The 21,548-nt window shown below is 45.2% G+C and overlaps 1 protein-coding gene and 1 long non-coding RNA gene across 6 annotated transcripts in view; both read right to left on the bottom strand.

Moving 5' to 3' along the window:
- Positions 1-21,548, bottom strand: part of LOC148144961 (uncharacterized) — a 78,449-nt gene that overhangs the window by 52,073 nt on the left and 4,828 nt on the right. The gene's annotated exons all lie outside the window — the stretch shown is intronic.
- The window catches only part of LOC148144962 (uncharacterized), a 78,343-nt gene that overhangs the window by 52,073 nt on the left and 4,722 nt on the right, over positions 1-21,548 (bottom strand). Inside the window, exon 1 of one of the 5 annotated variants that reach the window (XM_087975540.1) lies at positions 9,863-10,059. The exons of 3 other annotated variants lie outside the window; for them this stretch is intronic. The gene's annotated coding sequence lies outside the window, so the exon portion shown is untranslated. Of the gene's footprint in view, positions 1-9,862; positions 10,060-14,169; positions 14,392-21,548 lie in introns of those variants that run through there. One more of the 5 variants, XR_015751692.1, reaches the window with a different exon arrangement.

Here is a 21,548-nt window from a genome sequence, read left to right as displayed (position 1 = left end):
GGAAAGCTGGCCAGGGACAAAAGTGCTGTTCGAAATGTTGATACAATTCTCCCTACTCAGCCACAAGATAACAGTGAGAGAACTCAACAGGGTCCTCGCGTCTGGACGTAATACTGCTGAGAGCACTTGTGCTTTATAAAGTTAGTAATAATGAATTTGCTCACCCCAGGGTTACGAGAGGTGAAACCCTATTTGAATGAATTTGGCATACAGGACACATTGGGCAACTATTAAAGACTCTGTTGTATTTCCCTGGGATATGGACTCATGCAGAGACACAAACAACTTGTATTGAAAAGTGTTCGATTTGCAAATGGAACAAACGATAGGTATATAGAGTTTGCACGCTTGGTTAAGCAGCAATGTGTCACAGCCAGGATTTATGAGGCTCAACTCCCTAACTTGGGCTGCTCTGGAATGTGAGTGTCTCATTAGCCTTGAAAGGAAGGAAGGAATAAAGAAAAGCTGACAAACTGAGATATGAAGCAAGTTGGAAAATGTTACAGAGAGACACACACAGGCAGAAGTTTGCAGGAAAGTTAACACTTCATAATCTGGTTTCAATGCACATTAGCCTGGGTATGGTACTGATATCACAGGGGTCTCAAAAAGGGTTCTCCCTCAATACTCAAACCAAAACATGGGTGCCCCCTGCTGGACTGGTTTGTGTTCATTCTTTGCTGCTGCCTATTTCAGTTGATGATGTCCATTATTGTTAACACTCACAAACCTGGTGGCACCCAGATTTTCGGAAAGCAGCTAGGAAAAGATCTGAAGCGTGTTTAATTTGTAAACAAACAAGGTGCATACTCGAAGAGGGATGCCCTGTGTTTGTTAACCACCTCCTTGCTTGGTCGGCCTTTTAAAATTGTCTACAACTTGCTTATATCGTACATTGTTATGAATATTGTCTAATATGAGTAGATGTATTTAGTAGCTGAATCAAAACCATCCCAATGACTGAAACAGCTGACACTGGATTGTTGGACAAGTGGGAAATATTTGCAGTTAACCAAAGCACTTCAAAGTTTACAGTCACGGGTACGTCAAGCTGAAGAATTAGGACCGGGTCATATTGGAGCCTGCTTCCTCAGGCAGAGAGTTCCACAGATACACTACTCTCTGGGAAAAGCAGCAGCCCTCACTTCCTCCTCCTCATCTCTGTCCTAAACCTACTCCCCCAAAGCTTGGGGCCTAGTCTCAGCCACCAGCAGAAGTGACTGGATAGGGTAGGGCTTCATCCTCTCAGTGCAATGAATTCCCACTTTCCACCAAAATCCCGGATGTACTCACTTAGTTGCTTGCTGTCTCACAAATGAAAGATTTCATTCTAACTTCTTCCGATCCCAGGAAGGGCAAAGCATCTTTGAAAGTTGCTCTGAAAGCCCTATCTTCACAACCACACTTCTGCTTTCACCGAAGACAGTTGGAGTCCTTCAGCCCAACTCGTCTATGCCAATCATATATCCGAACTCAATCTATTCCATTTGCCAGCATGTGGCCCATATTCCTCAAAACCCTTCCTATTCATGTACCCATCCAGATGCAGAGGGATGTGGGCCAAATGCTAGCAAATGGGACAAGATGAATTTTGGATATCTGGTCGGCATGGACGAGTTGTACCAAATGGGCTGTTCCCGTGCTGTATGACTCTAATCTTCTTCGGTGAAAGCAGAGGTGCGATTGTGAAGGCTGAAGTTTCAGAGCAGCTTTCGGAGATGTTTTGCCCTTAATGGGAGCAGAAGTTACAATGAAATCTTGCATTTATGAGACAGCAACTGAGTAAGTAAGTACATCCGGGATTTTGATGCAAGGTGGGAATTTGTTGCACTGTGGGGATAAAGCCCTACCCTATCGAGTCATTTCTGCTGCTGGATGAGACCAGGCCTCAAGATTAGGAGAAGCAGATTTAGGACCGAGATGAGGAGGAACTGCTCTTCCCAGAGAGTAGTGAATCTATGGAATTCTCTGACCACGGAAGCAGTAGAGGCATTTTCACTAAGAGAGACCTTGGAGTGCAGATTAATAGCTCCTTGAAAGTGGAGTCACAGGTCGATAGGATAGTGAAGATGGCGTTTGGTATGCTTTCTTTTATTGGTCAGAGTATTGAGTACAGGAGTCAAGAGGTCATGTTGTGACTGTACAGGACATTGGTTTGGCCACTGTTGGAATATTGCGTGCAATTCTGGTCTCCTTCATATGCGAAAGATGTTGTGAAACTTGAAAGGGTTCAGAAAAGATGTACAAGGATGTTGCCAGAGTTGGAGGATCTGAGCTACAGGGAGAGACTGAACAGGCTGGGACTGTTTTCCCTGGAGCATCAGAGGCTGAAGGGTGACCGTATAGAGGTTTATAAAATCATAAAGGGGCATGGATAGGATAAATAGACAAAATCTTTTCCCTGGGGTGGGGGAGTCCAGAACTAGAGGCCATAGGTTTAGGGTGAGAAGGGAAAGATATGAAAGAGACCAAAGGGGCAACTTTTTAACACAGAGGCTGGTGTGTGTATGGAATGACCTGCCAGAGGAAGTTGTGGAGACTGGTACAATTGCAACATTTAAGAGGCATTCGGATGGGTATATGAATAGGAAGGGTTTGGAGAGATATTGTTTGGGTGCTGGCAGGTGGGACAAGATTGGGTTGGGATATCTGGTCGGCATGGGACGGGTTGGACCAAAGGGTCTGTTTCCATGCTGTACATCGCTATGACTCTAAACTCAATACACAGTTGAAAGGGTATTTGCAATGGTAGGGGAATGAAGGGGAGTTGGGACAATGCAGGGAGGAGGAGCTGAGTTGATGGATAGATCAGCCATGAATGGTGGAGCAGGCTGGATGGGCCAAATGGCCGACTCCTGCTTCTATTACTATGAAACTATAACCCTGCATTTCCCATGGCTAACCCACCTAACCTACACGTCCCTGGACATTCTGGGCAATTTAGCATGGCCAATCCAAATCAAGGCCAGGGAGCAGTATAGTGATGTGGAAAATGAACATCAGAGTGTGATAGAAAGGGACAAGGGGAGTAAATGTACCAGCAATCAAAACTGGATTTTAAAGGTGACAAAAATTGAAACTAAAAACAGTGTGTCTGAATGTGTGCTGCATTGTAACAAAAGTGAATGAGTTGACAGAACACATTGAAGAGAATAATTATGATCCGAGACTCCTTACAGAGACATGGCTTCAGGATGGCAAGGATTGGATCCTGAATATCAAGGGGATAGTCAGATGGGAAGCTCGGTAAAGGTAGAGGGTTGGCACTGCTTATCAAAGCACTGATCAAAGGGTAGTCTGGTGTCACCTCGGATTTCAGGTCCTGATTTCTCCGTCCTCTGTTGATCTCCCTGTTCCCTATTACCCCTTCTGGAACAATAAAACATTCAGTAATCATGCCCCAACCCACAATCTCCCAGCCTGTCAACCATCCAGGCACAGAGTGTAGTCATAACAGGGAATTAAACAAGAAAAATGAAACAAAATTAGAAATAAATAGGTGCTTATGCTTAATGTTTGTTCATTCAGAAGTAAACCAGAAATAGGGCTCTCCCAGGATTCTCATGGTGCCCTACTTGGGGAATTTTGTCTCCCTTCCATCTAACTATTAGCACCCAGCTATGATTTACAACAATATTTACAACAGAAGTAAGGCACCTGTTCTCAAATAGGCAGAGATATACTGATGTAGATTTTTGTTTCTCTTTCGTGCAAACACACGCACACGTCCATGGTGGTGAATTTGTATGTGCAGGTTCGGGGCGATTGGCTATGCCAAATTACCCATAGTGCCCAGGCACGTGCAGGTTAGGGTGGATTGGCCATGCTGAATTATTTAGTGCCCAGGGATGTGCAGGTTAGACGGGGTAAATGGAGAGCAACAGGTGTAGGGGAATGGGTGTGGGTGGGTTAACCTTCAGAGGGTCAGTATGGAGTATTTAGGCCCAGTGGCCTGCTTCCACACTGTGAGGGTTCTCTGAAAGGAAGGGGTTTTGCAAACTGTGACTCGTCTCTTGATATGTTGATGTCACAGCAGGGAAGTGGCCCTGTCTGTTTGAGTGAATCTCACTCTGTCTGGGCAACTCTTCATCCTGGGAGGGAGACAGAGATGGGGGGAGGGGAAATCTATTCACTTGTAGCAACTGGAGTGAATGCAGGGAGGGAGGAGACTCCACAAACTCAGGTATGTGTCTTAGTTACCCGGGTGAGGAGGGACAGAGGGATCGACGTTGGGAAGGCGGGAGGAGTAGATAGCGTTTCTGTTTTGATGTTTAAAATGCATCCGATTCCCACCAGTAACTGCAACAGGTACAAGTACAGCACATGCAATATTCCTCATTGCATCCTCTGTTCTTCCTCCACCTTGCTCCAGCACATTCAGCTTCTTTCCCTCATTCCCATTTCCCCCCGCCCTGATGTTCCAAGCTGACCCGCAAAAGATCTGTTTGTCCCTCCATTCTTTCCCGGTTGTCTTTTGTGGGTTTTGAAAACTTTCCCAGTCCTCTGAGGATTGGAGTTGGGAGGTTATGTTGTGCACTCTCCAGGACATTTGTTTGGCTACTTTTGGAGTATTGTGTGCAGTTCTGGTCTCTCTGCTCGAGGAAGGATGTTGTGAAACCTGAAAGGATTCAGATAAGATTGACAAGGACGTTGTCAGGGTTTGAGCTGAACAGGGTGGAACTGTTTTCTGTTGAGTTTTCAAAGGCTGAGGGTGACCCTACAACCGTTTATAAAATCATGAGAGGCATGGAGAGGGTAAATAGATAAGGTCTTTTCCCTGGATGGGTCATAGGTTCAGGGTGAGGGTGAGATTTAAGAGGAACCTAAGGGGCAACTCCTATATTCAGAGGGTGCTGTATGTAAGGAATGAGCTGCCAGAGGAAATGGTGATGGCTGGTACAATTACAGCACTTAAAAGGCATCTGGATGGGTATCTGAATAGGAAGGGTTTAGAGGACATAGGCCAAGTGCTGACAAATGGGACTGGATTAATTTAGAATACCTGGTTGGTACTGATGAGTTAGACCAAAGGGTCTGTTTCTGTGCTGTACATCTCTATGACTCTGGCTTTCCACTAACATTTGCCACGTCAATAGGTCCACTTTCTCTCTAATGTCGGTGTTAATGGCTTGACATCTCATTTTGCTCCCACCTTCCTGGGGACGTTAACCATTTCGTGTCTGGTTCTTCCTCAAGAAGCTGCATTCCCGATTCACCCTGAATTGACACATTTTATTTGCTTCCCAAAATCAGACCTGCTCACTCTCAGCGATATCCCAGTGTTGTGAAAGATATTCAAGGAGAAAGTGAGGTCTGCAGACGCTGGAGATCAAAGCTGAAACTTTATTGCTGGAACAGCACAGCAGGTCAGGCAGCATCTAGGGAACAGAAGATTCGACGTTTCGGGCACATGCCCTTCTTCAGGAATGAGCAGAGAGTGTTCAGCAGGAGAAGATAAAAGGTAGGGCGGAGGGACTTGGAGGAGGGGCGTTGGAAATGTGATAGATGGAAAGAGGTCAAGGTGAGGGTGATAGGTCGGAGTAGGGTGGAGGCGGAGAGGTGAAGACGACTGCAGGTCAGGAAGGCGGTGCCGGGCTGGAGGGATTCGGCTGAGACAAGGTGGGGGGAGGGGGGATGAAGAAACTGGTGAAGTCCAAGTTCATCCCCTGTGGTTGGAGGGTTCCCAGTCGGAAGATAAGACGCTCCTCCTCCGACCGTCGCGTTGTTGTGGTTTGGCGGTGGATGAGTCCAATGACCTGCATATCCTCGGTGGAGTGGGAGGGGGAGTTGAAATGCTGTGCTACAGGGTGATTGGGTTGGTTCGTCCAATTGTCCGCCAAACCACAACAACGCGACGGTCGGAGGAGGAGCGTCTTATCTTCCGACTGGGAACCCTCCAACCACAGGGGATGAACTTGGACTTCACCAGTTTCTTCATCCTCCCTCCCCCCACCTTGTCTCAGCCGAATCCCTCCAGCCCGGCACCGCCTTCCTGACCTGCAGTCTTCTTCTTGACCTCTCCGCCTCCAACCTACTCCGACCTATCACCCTCACCTTGACCTCTTTCCATCTATCACATTTCCAACGCCCCTCCTCCCTACCTTTTATCTTCTCCTGCTGAACACTCTCTGCTCATTCCTGAAGAAGGGCATGTGCCCGAAACGTCGAATCTTCTGTTCCCTAGATGCTGCCTGACCTGCTGTGCTGTTCCAGCAATAAAGTTTCAGCTTGTGAAAGATATTAACTTTCAGGTGGAATTATCCAAAATGCAGAGAGATGTCAGTCTTGATGTTTTTGCTTTTTCTGCCCCTGTAAAATTTACAATTTCTAACAATACTAGCTCCTCATTCACTGCTCCATCTGATACACGACATTGGAAACTCAGTACAGGAGGCTGCAAAAAATGAGCAGCTTTAAAACAAAAACCTCTTGGAGCTCAAAACTTTCAATGAGAGCCTGAGTCTTGCATTAAGTTCAGGTAACCTTTATTGTGACCCAACTTTGTTACAGCTTCAGATTCCACCCCCGCACCCCCCTCACCAAAAAGACGTAGAAAAAGTTGCTGTTTTTTTTAAATAAGCGCTCACACGGCCACCCCCCTCCGCCTCTCTTCCTCTACTATTGGTCAGCACCGAGTTGTCCCTTTGTAATTGGTTCCTTGCTACAGCCGTAACCCAAAGGAAATACTGCCTCACTCACCAATTTCAACCCATACCTTGATTCCAAGTAAGTTTCTCTCCACCTGGTGCCTCCGCAGGTGGGAGGAGCAGGTGAAGCCTTTCCAGCACTCGGGGCAGCTGAAGGGCCTTTCCTCTGTGTGGACCCGCTGGTGGGTCAGCAAGTTGGAGGCCTGGGTAAATCTCTTCCCATACTCAGGACAGCTGAAGGGCCTCTGCCCCGTGTGGACCACTGGTGGGTCAGGAGGTGGGAGGCCCGGACAAAGGCCTTCCTGCACTCGGGGCAGCTGAAGGGCCTTTGCCCAGTGTGGAGCCGCTGGTGCCTGAGCAGGTTCGAGGAATTCCTGAAGTCTTCCCAAACTCGGGGCAGTTGGGAAGAGTGTCAATTCAGGGTTAACCTGCAATGCAGCTTTTTGAAGACCCAGACACAAAATGGTTAACGTCCCCGGGAAGCGGGGGAGCAAAGTGAGACATCAAGGTATTAACATAGACACCAGAGAGAAACTGAACGTAAAGATGTGGCAAATGTTTGTGGAAAGCCAGAGTCACAGATATACAGCATAGAAACAGACACTTGGATCAAACTCTTTGGTGCTGACCAGATATCCGAAATTAATCTAGTCCCATTTGCCAGCACTTGGCCCATATCCCTCTGAGCCCTGCTCCGGATGGCGGCCGTCTGGTCCACAGAGCACCTGCGCAGTTTGCAAAACATCTTCCCTTCTGAGAAGCTCCATCGTGTGGAAGCAGGCCACTCAGCCTAGGGAGTCCACACCGACCCTCCGAAGGGTAACCCACCCACACCCATTCCCCAACCGCTCTGCATTTAACCCTTACTAATGCACCTAACCTGCACATCCTATGGCTAATCCACCCTAACCTAGACAGATGCCAGCCAGACATCCTAAATTAACGTAGTTCCATTTGCCAGCATTTGGCCCATATCCCTCTAAACCCTTGCTATTCATATAGGCAGATGCCTTTTATATTGTCATTATGCCAGCCTCCACGACTTCCTCTGGCAGCAGGTTCCATACATCCACCACCCTCTGCGTGAAAAAGTTTCTACTCACTTCCCATTTCCCCATTCCGATGTTCTTCTAGTTCTGGACTCCCTTATCCTGGGGAAAAGACCTTGCACTGATCCATGCCCCTTATATATTTTTATAAGGTCACCCCTCAACCTCTGATGCTCCAGGGAAAATATCCCTGGCCTATCAGCCTCTCCCTGAACATCAAAACGTTCCAACTTTGCCAACAAGCCTTATAAAAGTTTTCCCACCCCTTTCAAAGTTTCACAACATCTTTCCTATTGCAGGGAGACCAGAACTGAATGCAGTATTCCAAAAGTGGCCTAACCACATGTCCTGCACAACAGCAACAGGATTTCCCAAATCCTGTACTCAATGCTCTGACCAATAAAGGAAAACATACCAAGGTCTCTTTGTTCTGCAACACTCCCCTTAACTGTGTAAGTCTTGCCTGGATTGCTTGACCAAAATGCAAACCTCACATTTCTCTAAATTAAACTCCACCGGCCACTCTTTGGCCGATCAGCCCAACCGATCAGTTCTGATTTATCGCTTTTTCCTCCCTTATTCCAGAGAAGCTGAAAATCTCCATCCCACACACTCTCCCTCCATTCTCAGTTTGCTGAACCTAATCCCTGCTGTACCTCATCCTGAAGGGTCTGGTTCATGTTGATTAACAGGCCTACACTCACCGGAGGGGGGATCTAATTGAAACATACATAATACTGAACGACATGGACATTTGAAAGATGTTTCAATTGGTAAGAGAGACTAGGACCAGAGGACCTTTTGGAATGGAGAAAAGAAAAAACTTCAGGCAGAGAGTGGTGAATCTATGGAATTCCTTGACACAGAAGGCTGTGGAGGCCAGGTCACTGAGGATATTTAAAACTGAAATAGATAGGTTCTTGAGTATCAAGGGGATCGAGAGGTATTGGGAGAAAGCAGGTGAATGGGGTTGACAAACTGATCAGCCACAATTGAATGGTATGAGCAGACCTGATGTGGTGAATGGCCAAATGTCTGCTCCTGTCTTATAGTCCCTTACTGTCCTGGACATAGTGAGAGAGTTGGGAGCAGGAGTAGGTCAGTTGGTCTTTCGAGCCTGCACCAGCTTTGAACAGATCATAACTAGATATTGATCATCTACATCTAGGTGGATAGGCTGGGATGTTTTCAGTGGAACACAGGAGGTTGAGATGCAACATTATAGAGAATTATAAAACCATAGATGAGGTGAATGGCAGGTGTCGTTTCAAGATTAGGAGCAAATTTTTAAGGTGCGAGGAGAAAGATTTTAAGATAGATATGAGGAACACCTTTTTCCTTTGACAGAGTGGTTTGTGTGTGGAATGAATGTCCAGAGGAAATGGTGGATGCAGGTACAGTAACAACGTTTATAAGATGTTTGGATAAGGACATGAATAGGAAAGGTTAGGAGGGATATGGGCCAAACACAGGCAGGTGGAACGAGTTTAGTTTGTGAACATAGTCAGCACGGACTAGTTGGGCTGAAGGGTCTGTTTCTGTGCTGTCTGACTCTGTAACTGTTCTATACTGGTCTTGAAGCCATTTTCTTGCCTTCCCCCAGAAACATCCACCTCTTTGTTGTTCAAAAATCAGAGGAGTTCAGCCTTGAATATATTTAATGACCCCCCCCCCCCCGAACAGCAGGAAGGCATCCCCACTTCTGAACTCAATTCCTCTTGCTAATATAACACTTGCCTTGCTGATTGCTTGCTGCACCTGTCCCACAACAGGCAGTGACTGGTGTCGGAGGACGCTGAGGCCCCTTTGTACATCCACACGGCATTCCCGATGAAGGGCTCGGGCCTGAAACGTTGACTCTCCTGCTCCTTGGAAGCTGCCACACTTTTTGACTCTGATCTTCAACACCTGAAGTCCTCACTTTCCCCACATCCCAATATATCTCCATTTAAACAATGCACTTCCTTTCTGCTGTTTTTTCCCCCCACAGCAAAGGCTATAACTTCACACTGTGAGACTGTTTTTGCCAATTGAGACACTGATCTGGATCAACATTTCCTGAGTCTGCTCCTCCCTGGATTCACTGTCTTTACATTCAGTTGCTGCGAGTCAACAACCGAAGCCCACAATGAAATAAAGAAATGGAAAAGAGAGTGCCATACTCACAATGTTAAACAGAGGAAGGAAGTTGTAGTCTGGAGTGAAGCTCAATCTTCTTTCAGAGAGAGAGGTGCAGCAGCTTCAGAAGCTCATGGGACAACTTCCGCATTCAGACAATAGTGGATGTTCTCATTGGCAGGAGGACTACCCTACTTCCGGTCCTCCAAGGCTCCCCATTAGCTTCTAAAGAAGGTCGCGCCCCGTTGCAGCGGACAGCTAGGAGCATGCGCCGTTCTTGCTGACACCGAGGAGCATGCGCTGTACACTCTGTGGCAATGCTGCGATTACTGACAAATTCAAGTGTCCAAATGCCAATAGGAGAAAAAGAAACGGTAGAGCCAATATTTATTTATTTAGGACTCGACATAACCAAACATGCTCCTCACTATTTTTGCTACTCACCTTGCCGACACCCCTCATGATTTTACAAATCTCAATAAGGTCACCCCTCAACCTCCTCCACTCCAGTGAATAAAGTCTCAGCCTCTCCTTATAACTCAAACCCTTCAGTCCTGACAACATCCTGGTACATCTTTACCGAACCTTCTCTAATAGTATTCTTCCTATAACAGGGCAACCAGAACTGTACTCAGTGTTCTAAAAGTGGCCTCACCAACATCCTGTATAATTTCAAAATGATGTCCCAACTCCAATATTCAACTGTGTGGGCGGCACGGTGGCACAGTGGTTAGCACTGCTGCCTCACAGCACCAGAGACCCGGGTTCAATTCCCACCTCAGGTGACTGACTGTGTGGAGTTTGCACGTTCTCCCCGTGTCTGCGTTGGTTTCCTCTGGGTGCTCCGGTTTCCTCCCACAGTCCAAAGATGTGCAGGTCAGGTGAATTGGCCATGCTAAATTGCCCGTAGTGTTAGGTAAGGGGTAAATGTAGGGGAATGGGTGGGTTGCGCTTCGGCGGGGCGGTTTGGACTTGTTGGGCCGAAGGGCCTGTTTCCACATTGTAAGTAATCTAATCTAATGAAGGTGTGAACAATGAAGGCAAGTGGGCTAATCAACTCTTAACAACTCTGTCTACCAGTGATGCAACTTTCAAAGAACTATGTACCTGAACCACACCCCCATGTCTCTGTTCTACAACATAACCCAGGGCCCCGCCAGTAACTGCTACAAGTCCTTCCCTTTTTATTAAAGCAAAGTGCAATTCCTCACTTTTATCTATACCTCTCTCGTGTACACGCTCTCTCTCGGACACAGACACACACCACCCAACACGCACACAGGCCGATACTACATCACACTCATACATTACCAGTTTTTGTTTTAAAGCTGCTCATTTCTGAGGGGAATCCAAGATGGTGGCGACCCAGCAAGTCTGAGTCTACAGTGCTCCTCCGAAGACTTGGGTAAAGTGGGTCACCCACCCCCACCACACTCACCAAATCATTTATAATAGTTGCTTAATTTAATTAGTTGTTTAATATTAAACTTAAACAATCTAATCTTTAGTTAAAATGACTAAAGGGAAGGGAGCCCGCAGCTCTCAACAAGCAGGACCCCCTCCCCCACCCTCTCCAGCTCCAGCAGAGGCGTCCACAGCCGCCCCGGGGAACTTACCTACAGGGGCAAGCCTTGTGGAGATGATCTCCAAGCTGGACGTGAAGATCGACGCGTTTATCGAGGAGTCCCGAAGTCGATGGGACTCCCTCTCGGCCACGCTGCAGAAGCACGACCAAGACATTAAAGAAATCGAGCGCCGAGTCGGAGGGGCGGAGCTAAAGGCCATGACCTCCGAAACTGCAGCACAATCGGCTGTGGATCAGGTCCGGACTCTCGAACAGCGAGTCCGAACCTTAGAGAATAACATTGACGACCTCGATAATCGAGGTCGTCAAAAAAATATTCGTTTGCTGGGCCTTCCCGAACGGGAAGAAGAAGGCCAGCTTACAGTATTCCTGGAGCAGTGGCTGCCACAGCTTTTAAATCTGGAAGCTGGATCAGGCCAGGTAAGCGTGGAAAAGACCCCCAAGCTATGATCTATAAAGGATCCAAGATCATGTTATTCCAGGAAATTTCCCCGGCTCTGGTTCGAAAGAGGAAGGCATTCGACGAGGAGGAGAAGCGTTTAAGGGACTTAAATATTCAGTAATCCTTACGCTACCCAGCGACGTTACACTTTAACCATGAACGATCCGAATATAACTTTGGATCGCCAGAAAAGGCTAAGGAATTCTTAGACTCTCTTAGATAAACTGTAAGGCATAATGGATGTTGGTTTGCCTTTCCCCCCGCTTTGGTTTATAATCCCCCTTTTTTTTCTCTTACTTTACTGTTTAATATCATCATGCGGGGTAGGGAGAGGGATTTGATTTTCTCCCCCCCCCCCCCCCTTGGGGTTGTTTTCTTTTATTATTTTATGTATATATGAGGGATGTGTGTGTGTGTGTGTGTGTGTGTGTGTGTATATATATAAGCTGGGGAGGTTTGGTTGGTGTTGGTGGGGGGAGGTGGTTACCTTATTCAATTTTACCTCTGTCTCTAGGAGCGGGGTTGTTTTCCCTTGTTATTTTGTATTATATTTAATTATTATTTGTTGGGGTGGTAATTTTATAGTTATATATTTATATATGGTATTAACATTACCAAATATATCCAGGTGTTGGTGTGGGTGGGGGTAGGGTGCTCACTGTTAACTCTAGCTTTGTATTATATTTGAACTCTCATTTTATTGAGGAGCGTCTGGGTCAAGGGTGGGGCATTGGTTGGGAGAGGATATGATGAACTTTTGGAGAGGAGGTGACACCCCCTGGGAACAAGGGGAAAATCTCCACTTAGATACGTTTTATTTGTTTTATTTAGAAATAGTTTTTATTGTATTGTTGTGGGTGTATTAGAGAGGCGTTATTTTTGAAAATTTTATATGCTCTACGCTCGGGATGTTCTGGATAGGGTTCCCCCTCCCGAGGGATCTCGGATTGGCCCAGATGATTATGGTTGATCAGTCGGTTAAGTGGTGCATCTGGAATGTCAAGGGGAGTAATTCGCCAGTCAAAAGGAAGAAAATATTATCAAATCTTAAGAAGGAAAGAGTTGATATAGCTCTCCTACAGGAGACACACCTGTCGGCTAAAGAACACTTGAAATTACGACAGGGTGGATTTGATCAGGCCTTTTTTTCTTCTTTTAGCTCAAAAAGCAGGGGAGTTGTTATTCTTGTCCGAAAGAATTTCCCTTTCAAAATCCTAAAGCAGATAAAAGACGAATCTGGACGATATATTTTGATTAAAGCCCTCATAAATGGAGAGGAACATGGGATTTTAAATTTGTACTGCCCTCCGGCACACTCCTTTAAATTTATAACGGAAGCCTTTTCAAAATTGATGGCTTTTGGTACCCGTCATATAATTATAGGGGGAGACTTTAATTGTATTATGGATCCAGAAATAGATAGGATTCCCAAGAGTACTGCACGAGTATCTCCCAGATCTAGACAATTGATGGATCCGAACAAAGAATTAGGATTAGTAGATGTATGGAGATGTCTTCATCCACAGGGCAGAGATTTTTCTTTTTACTCCAATCCACATAAATGTCATACCAGAATTGATATGTTTTTCGCCCCCTCGATTTTTAAAAATTCCATATCATCCTGTAAAATAGGTAGTATAGCAATTTCCGATCACGCCTGCTGTATATATGGAAACTAAGGCGAGGAACAATGGGACATCCCCTCGGCATTGGCGTATGGACCCCTTCCTAATGAAAGATAGTAAATTTGTAAAGTACTTCTCTCAAGAATTTAAAACTTTTTTAGAAATTAATTCAGGTACAGCTAGCAACCCATCAATGATGTGGGAGTCCATCAAAGCTTACATGCGAGGTTTGATCATCTCCTATTCAGCGACCCAGAAGAAATTGAAGGGAGAACAACAGCGTCTGCTTGAAGCTCGCTTAAAAGCAGCTGAAACAGCATACACTGATAGGCCTTCTATTATTAAATTGCAAAGGATTACGGCTCTTAGGACAGCTCTAAACACTACACTTACTCAAACGGCTAAGAGGGAAATATTACTTTACTGTTTAATATTATCATGCGGGGTAGGGAGAGGGATTTGATTTTCTCCCCCCCACCTTGGGGTTGTTTTCTTTTATTATTTTATGTATATATGAGGGATGTATGTGTATGTGTATGTATGTGTATATATATATTATTTGCAAAACAAAAGGTTATATGAATATGGCGACAAACCGGGTAGATACTTAGCATTTCTTGCAAAGAAAAAAAAAGGCCCCTCAGACTATTACGTCTATCAAGGAAAGTACGGATATTTTAACTCATGATCATAAAAAGATTAATGCGATCTTTAGAGAATTTTATTCTGAGTTATATAAATCGCAGGATTATGAAGATAGGACAAGCAGGATGCAGTCATTTTTAAAAAATTTGACCTTTCCAGGCCTAACTCCGGAACAAGTATCGGTCCTAAATGCTCCTCTTACAGTCCAAGAAATACTTGGTGCAATTCGGCAACTTCAGAGTGGTAAGGCACCGGGCCCAGATGGTTTTCAAGCTGAATTCTATAAAGAATTTACAGAAATATTGGCTGGTCCACTTATGGACATGTATAACTATGCATATAATCAGGGCTGTCTCCCGCCTTCGCTGCAAGAGGCAAATATCTCTCTTATCCTTAAAAAAAAGGAAAGGATTCAGAAGATTGTACATCATATAGACCATTATCCTTGCTAAATGTAGATTTTAAAATCCTTTCTAAAACGTTAGCACTGAGACTAGAAAAGGTACTGCCACATATTACAAAAGAGGATCAGACGGGGGTTTATTAAGGGCCATAGATCATCCAATAATATTAGAAGGGTTTTGAATATGATTCAAGCCTGTCATCAGGGAAAGATACCAGGAGTAGTGGTTTCATTAGACGCGGAAAAGGCATTTGATAGGGTCGAATGGTCATATTTGTTTTACGTATTGGAAAGGTTTGGCGTTGGTCAGGTGTTTACCAAATGGGTCTCAACATTGTATAGTGATCCCAAAGCAGTTGTGGTTACCAATGGATTAGGTTCGGATAGCTTCAGTGTGGGTAGGGGTTGCCGTCAGGGATGTCCCCTCGCGCCATTGTTATTTACACTAATAATTGAATCACTAGCAGAAGCTATACGAGCTGATCCTAATATAACGGCCCCGAGGATTGGTACAGGTAAACATAAAATTACCCTTTATGCAGATGATGTTCTTCTATTCCTCAGTAATCCTCTGATGTCCGTACCTCGCCTAATCCAAGTTATTAATACATTTAGCGCATTCTCAAGCTACAAAATTAATTTTTCAAAATCGGAGGCTATGCCAATGGGTGGCCTTGCTATGACACCCCACTTAGTGGACGGATCCCTTTTTTCCCTTTCCTTGGTCCCTGGAGGGCTTCTTATATTTAGGCATTTTTATTACTCTAGTATTTGGTCAGTTGTATAAGGCTAATTTTTTGCATTTACTGGAAAGGATAAGGCAGGACCTCCAGCGATGGGGAGTCCTTCCAATTTCCTGGTTGGGTAGAATAGCACTAATCAAAATGAATGTCCTGCCCCGTCTCCTATATCCTATGAGAATGCTTCCGGTGATGCTGCCGAGGACGGCTCTATGTAAATTATATGGCTGGCTGGATTCATAGACGGCCCCTCATTAAGCTGAAGAAGCTACAGCTTCCACAGACAAGGGGAGGATTGGACTTCCCAGACTTTAGGAAATATCAGTTAAGTTCCCTATTAAGTTACATAGCTGATTGGGTCTTGTCTGATCCACAATCAATCTGGTTGGACATCGAGGCCTCTCAAGTAAAATACCCACTTATTAACCTTTTATTTTCAGACAAGAGGAAAATCATTACAGATCACTGTAAAAACCCTATAATACGAAACACAATTAAGGCTTGGAATATAATGCGGCAAAATGAGGGCAACTCACATAAAACATCCCCCTATGCACCGATAGTGGGAGCATGGGGATTCCAACCAGGGTTGACAGATGCCACTTTTAAACTCTGGAGATTCAGGGGTATCTCATGTTCAGGGGATCTACTTAAAGATGGGGTCCTGATGTCTTTTGAACAGCTGCGTCAGAAATTTGGATTACCTAATGGAGACCTCTTTCGATACTTTCAAATTCGAGATTATATACAGAAGAAGACTACGTTATTAGATAGTCTTTATAAATCAGATAGAGAATGTAGTGTCCTTCGACCAGTGGGGGTATCTTCCGCCAGTACTATTTATCATTTACTACATGATGAAGTATCGGGAGATATGGATAATCTGCTTAAAACATGGGATCAGGATTTGGAAACATGGAATGATATTTGGGAAAATGCTAGAAGAATTATTTGTAACAGAACCCAGGCTATCCAGCTGAAGATACTTCATAGGGCCCATATAGCACCGGTTCGACTGGCAAAATTTAAGGCAGGAGCATCTCCAATGTGTCCTAAATGCAAAATAGAGGTGGGCACTCTTATACATTGCCTATGGACCTGTCATAAGATCCGTTGATATTGGACTAAAGTAGCAAGTACCCTGACAGAAATTTTAGGAACGGAAATTAAAGTGGACCCTGTATCTCTCCTTTTGGGCTTTTCGAACTTTCCCTCCCTGGACACTATTTTCTATTCTTTCTTTCTGTGCAAGGAAAAACTGGGTGGCTGAGGGCCCCCCTGGACGTTCAAATTGACACAGATTAATTATGGAATGTATTCCCCTTGACTTCCTCACAAATATGGTGCAGCGAAAGACCGAATTATTTTATAAAATATGGCAGCCCTTCTTGAGTTACATAAATACAGATATTTCGGCTATCCTAACAAGGGCTTTTATTTAATTGAGATTACAAACCTGGCTGGGCCGGGGCCCCTCGGGAGAGGAATCCCGCACGAATACGGGTTTTATTACATCTGATGTTAACACATTGCGAGCATATAGAGACTTAAATATACACTCTGGTTAGTTGTAGGTTAGATTCGTTGACAGTTGAGTTTTGTTTTTTTTCTGTTTCGGGTTTTTTAATCTTTTCTTTCTTGTTAAACTTTGGCGATTGTATATTTGAGTTAATTGTATATCAATGTTTATATCTGAGAGTTTTGTTTATTTTTGTAAACTTGTAAAAATGTTAAATTTCTTATAAAAATATCGATATAAAAAAAAGCTGCTCATTTCTTTCCGCCTCCTTCACTAAGTTTAGAACACAGAACAATACAACGCAGAACAGGCCCTTCGGCCCTTGATGTTGCGCCGACCTGTGAACTATTCTCAACTCATTCTCTGACACTATCCCAACAACAACCATGCGTTATCTAAGAATTGTTTAAATCTCCCTAATGTGGCTGAGTTGACTAACTTAGCAGGTAGGGCTTTCCACGCCCTTACCACTCTCTGCATAAAGAACTTGCCTCTGACACCTGTCTTTAATCTATCACCCCTCAATTTGTAGTTATGCCCCCTAATACAAGCAGACTTGACCATTCTAGGAAAAATTCTTTCACTGTCTACCCTATCTAATACTCTGATCATCTTATATGTCTCTATCAATCCCCCCTTAGCCGCCTTCTTTCCAATGAGAACAGACCCAAGTCTCTCAGCCTTTCCTCACAAGACCCTCCCTCCAGACCAGGCAACATCCTGGTAAATTTCTTCTGCACCTTTTCCAATGCTTCCCACATCCTTCCTGAAATATGGGGACCAGAACTATACATAATATTCCAAGTGTGGCTGCACCAGCGTTTTGTATAGTTGCAGCATGATATTGCGGTTCCGGAACTCAATCCCTCTACGAATGAAACCTAACACCCCGTATGCCTTCTTAACAGCACTATCCACCTGAGTGGCAACTTTCAGGGATCTATGCACATGGACTCCAAGATCACTGCCTTCCTGTTATTCTTCCCAAAGTGAATCACCTCACATTTAGCTGCATTGAACTCCATTTGCCACCTCTCAGTCCAATTCTGCAGTTTATCCAAGTCCCCCTGCAACCTATAACATTCTTCCAAACTGTCCACGGCTCCACCGACTTTAGTATCGTCTGCAAATTTACTAATTCATCCACCTATGCCTGTGTCTAAGTCATTTAAAAAATGACAAACCGCAGTAGTCTGAAAACTGATCCTTGTGGCACACCACTAGTAACCGGACTCCAGGCTGAATATTTTCCATAAACCACCACTCGCTGCCTTCTTTCAGAAAGCTAGTTTGTAATCCAAACTGCTAAATCACCCTCAATCCAATGCCTCTGCATTTTCTCCAATAGCATACCATGTGGAACTTTATCAAAGGCTTTACTGAGGTCCATGTACACCACGTCAACTGCCCTACCTTCATCTACATGCTTGGTCACCTTCTCAAAAAACTCAATGAGGTTTATGAGACACGATCTGCCCTTGATGAAACAGTGTTGACTGTCGGAAATCAAGTTGTTGCTTGCTAGATGATTATAAATCCTATCTCTAATGTTCCTTTCCAAAAGCTTTCCTTCAACAGACGCAAGGCTCACTGGTCTATAATTACCTGGGTCATCTCTGCTGCCCATCTTGAACAAGGACACAACATTTGCAATCCTCCACTCTGGTACTAAATCGGTAGACAATGACAACTCAAATATCAAAGCCAAAGGATCTGCCCTCTCCTCCCTAGCTTTCCAGAGAATCCTTGGATAAATCCCATCCGCCCCAGGGCACTTGTCTACTTTCACTCCTTCTAGAATTGATAACACCTGTGTGCCACTAACCTCAATCCTTTCGAGTCTCATATCTCGTACCTCATTCTTCTCCTCTACAATATTCTCCTTTTCCTGAGTGAAGACCGATGAGAGATATTCATTAATACCTCTCCAATCTCCACAGGGCCCACACTCAACTTCCCACTTCTATCTTTGACTGGCCCTATTCCTACCCTAATCATCCTTTTATTCCTCACATACCTATAGAAAGCTTTAGGGTTCTCCTTTATGTGTTAAAGACTGCTCATGTCCTCTCTTTGCTCTTAACTCTCTCTTTAAACCCTTCCGAGCTGATCTGTAACTCTCCATCGCCTCATCTGAACAATCTTGCCTCATCAACACATGAGCCTCCTTCTTCTTTGTTACAAGAGATGCAATTTCTGTTGTAAACCACGGTTCCCTTACCTTATTACTTCCTTCCCTCCTGACAGGGACATACCTATCAAGGACACACTATATCTGTTCCTTAAACCAGCTCCACATTTCAATTGTCCCCATCCCCTGCATTTTGCTACCCTATTCTATGCATCCTAAGTCTTGCCTAATTGCATTATAATTGCCCTTTCCCCATCGATAACTCTTGACCTGTGGCATGTTCCTATCCCTTTAAATTGCTGTATGAAACCTAACTGAATTATGGTCACTCTCTCCAAAGTGTTCACCTTCCACTAAATCAAACATCTGGCCTGATTCATTACCAAGCACCAGATCCAGTGTGACCTCCCCTTTTGTCGGCCCTTCGACATACTGTGTCAGAAAGCCCCTCCTGCACATACTGGGGAAGTTAAAGTCCCCCATAATGACCACCCTGTTCCTTTCACTCCTACCCAGAATAATTTTGCTAATCCTCTCTTCCACCTCCCTGGAACTCTGCGGAGGCCTATAAAAAAACTCCAAGCAGTGTGACCTCTCCGCTCCAGTTTCTAACCTCAGCCCACATTACCTCAGTTGATGAGGACTCATCAAAAGTTCTGTCAGCCACCGTTATAATATCCTTGACCAACAAGTCCACGTCTCTCCCTCTTTTACCACCTTGGCTGTTCTTAATGAAAGATCAAAACCCTGGAACCTGCAACATCCATTCCTCACCCTGCTCTCTCCATGTCTCCGAAATGGCCACAACATCCAAGTCCCAGGTACCTATCCGTGTTGCAAGCTCACCTATCTTACTGCGGATACTCTGGCGTTGAAACAGAAACATTTCAAACCACTTCGCTATCTGCCAGCACATTCCTGTGACCCTGAAATCATGTCCCTGTCCTTCCTACTCTCATCCTCCTGTGCATTGCAGCTACACCCCCGGTTCCCATCCCCCTGCTGAGCTACTTTAAACCCACTCGAATAGCTCCAGCAAATTTCCCACCCAGGATATTAGTACTCCTCTGGTTAAAGTGAAGACTGTCCTGTTTGTACAAGTCCCACCTTTCCCAGAATGAGCACCAATTATCCAAAAGCCTGAAACCCTCCCTCCTGCACCATCCTTGCAGCCACGTGTTCAGCTGATATCTCTCCCTATTCCTTGCTATCACGTGGCACGGGTAACAAACCAGAGATAACCACTCTGTTTGTTCTAGCCCTCAGCTTCCACCCTAGCTCCCTGAAATACTGCCTTACAACCCTATTCCTTTTTTATCGTGGTTAGCACTGCTGCCTCACAGCGCCAGAGCCCCAGGTTCAATTCCCCACCCACGTCTGCGCGGGTATCCTCCCACAGTCCAAAGACGCGCGGGTTAGGGTGAATTGGCCAAGCTAAATTGCCCCATAGTGTTAGATGACGGGGAATGCGGAAGATGGACCATCAGGTTCTGAAGTTGCTGCTGCTCCTCCTCTGCAAATACAGATAGAGCTTCACCTCAGACTGCAACTTCCTTCTTTCATTCTGGGGTTAAATTGTTAACTTGCAGCAACTGAAAAGAAAGTCAGTGAATCCAGGGAAGGGACAGAGTCGGGAAACGTTGGTCCAGGTCTGTGTCTCAATTGGCAAACACACGGCAAATGCAGTCCCAGAGTGTGAAGTTTAGACTGGATTACATTAGTGTGGAAACAGGCCCTTCGGCCCTACAAGTCTACACCGCCCCGCCGAAACGCAACCCACCCATACCCCTACATTTACCCCTTACCTAACACTACAGTCAATTTAGCATGGCCAACTCACCTGACCTGCACATCTTTGGACTGTGGGAGGAAACCAGAGCACCAAGAGGAAACCCACGCAGACACGGGGAGAACGTGCAAACTCCACATACTCAGTCGCCTGAGGCGGGAATTGACCCCAGGCGATTCAATTCCCGGTTATAACCGGTTATAGCCTTGGTTATGAAAAAATAACTGCTGAAAGGAGGTGCGTTGTTTAAATGGCGATATATTGGGATGTGAAGAAAGTCGGGACTGCAGATCCTGGAGATGAGAGTCGAAAAGTGTGGCAGTGGAAAAGTACAGGAGGTCAGACAGCATCCGCGGAGCAGGAGAATCAACGTTTCAGGCACGAGCCCTTCCTCAGGAATGATATGTGGATGTAAAAAGTGGCCTCAGCGTCCTTCCACACCAGTCACTGCCAGTTGTCAGACGGATGCAGCAAGCAATCAGCAAGGCAAGAGGTATATTAGCAAGAGGAATTGATTTCAGAAGTCGGGATGTCTTCCTGCAGTTAGGGGGTCATTGAATATATTCAAGGCTGAGTTCATCTGATTTTAGAACAACCATGAAGTGGATGTTTATGGGGGAAGGCAAGTAAAATGGTTTTAAGACCAGTACAGAACAGTTACAGAGTCATACAGCACAGAACAGACCCTTCAGCCCAACGAGCTCTGATCTCCAGCATCTGCAGTCCTCACATTCTCCCCTAATTAAGTCTTCCCCTCTGGGAAAATAATTCTTCCTATCCACCCCTGTTTACACCCCTCATGGTTTTTAGGCCTCAATCAGGACCCCCCCCTCAACCTCATTTCCAATGAAAATA

This window comes from Chiloscyllium plagiosum, unplaced genomic scaffold, assembly GCF_037043375.1.
Source record: "Chiloscyllium plagiosum isolate Xiang-an unplaced genomic scaffold, Cpla_swu_hap1 HiC_scaffold_27, whole genome shotgun sequence".
NCBI lineage: Eukaryota > Metazoa > Chordata > Chondrichthyes > Orectolobiformes > Hemiscylliidae > Chiloscyllium > Chiloscyllium plagiosum.
The sequence above is the reverse complement of the archived record's forward strand: the minus strand, read 5'-3'. Positions and strand labels throughout refer to the sequence as shown.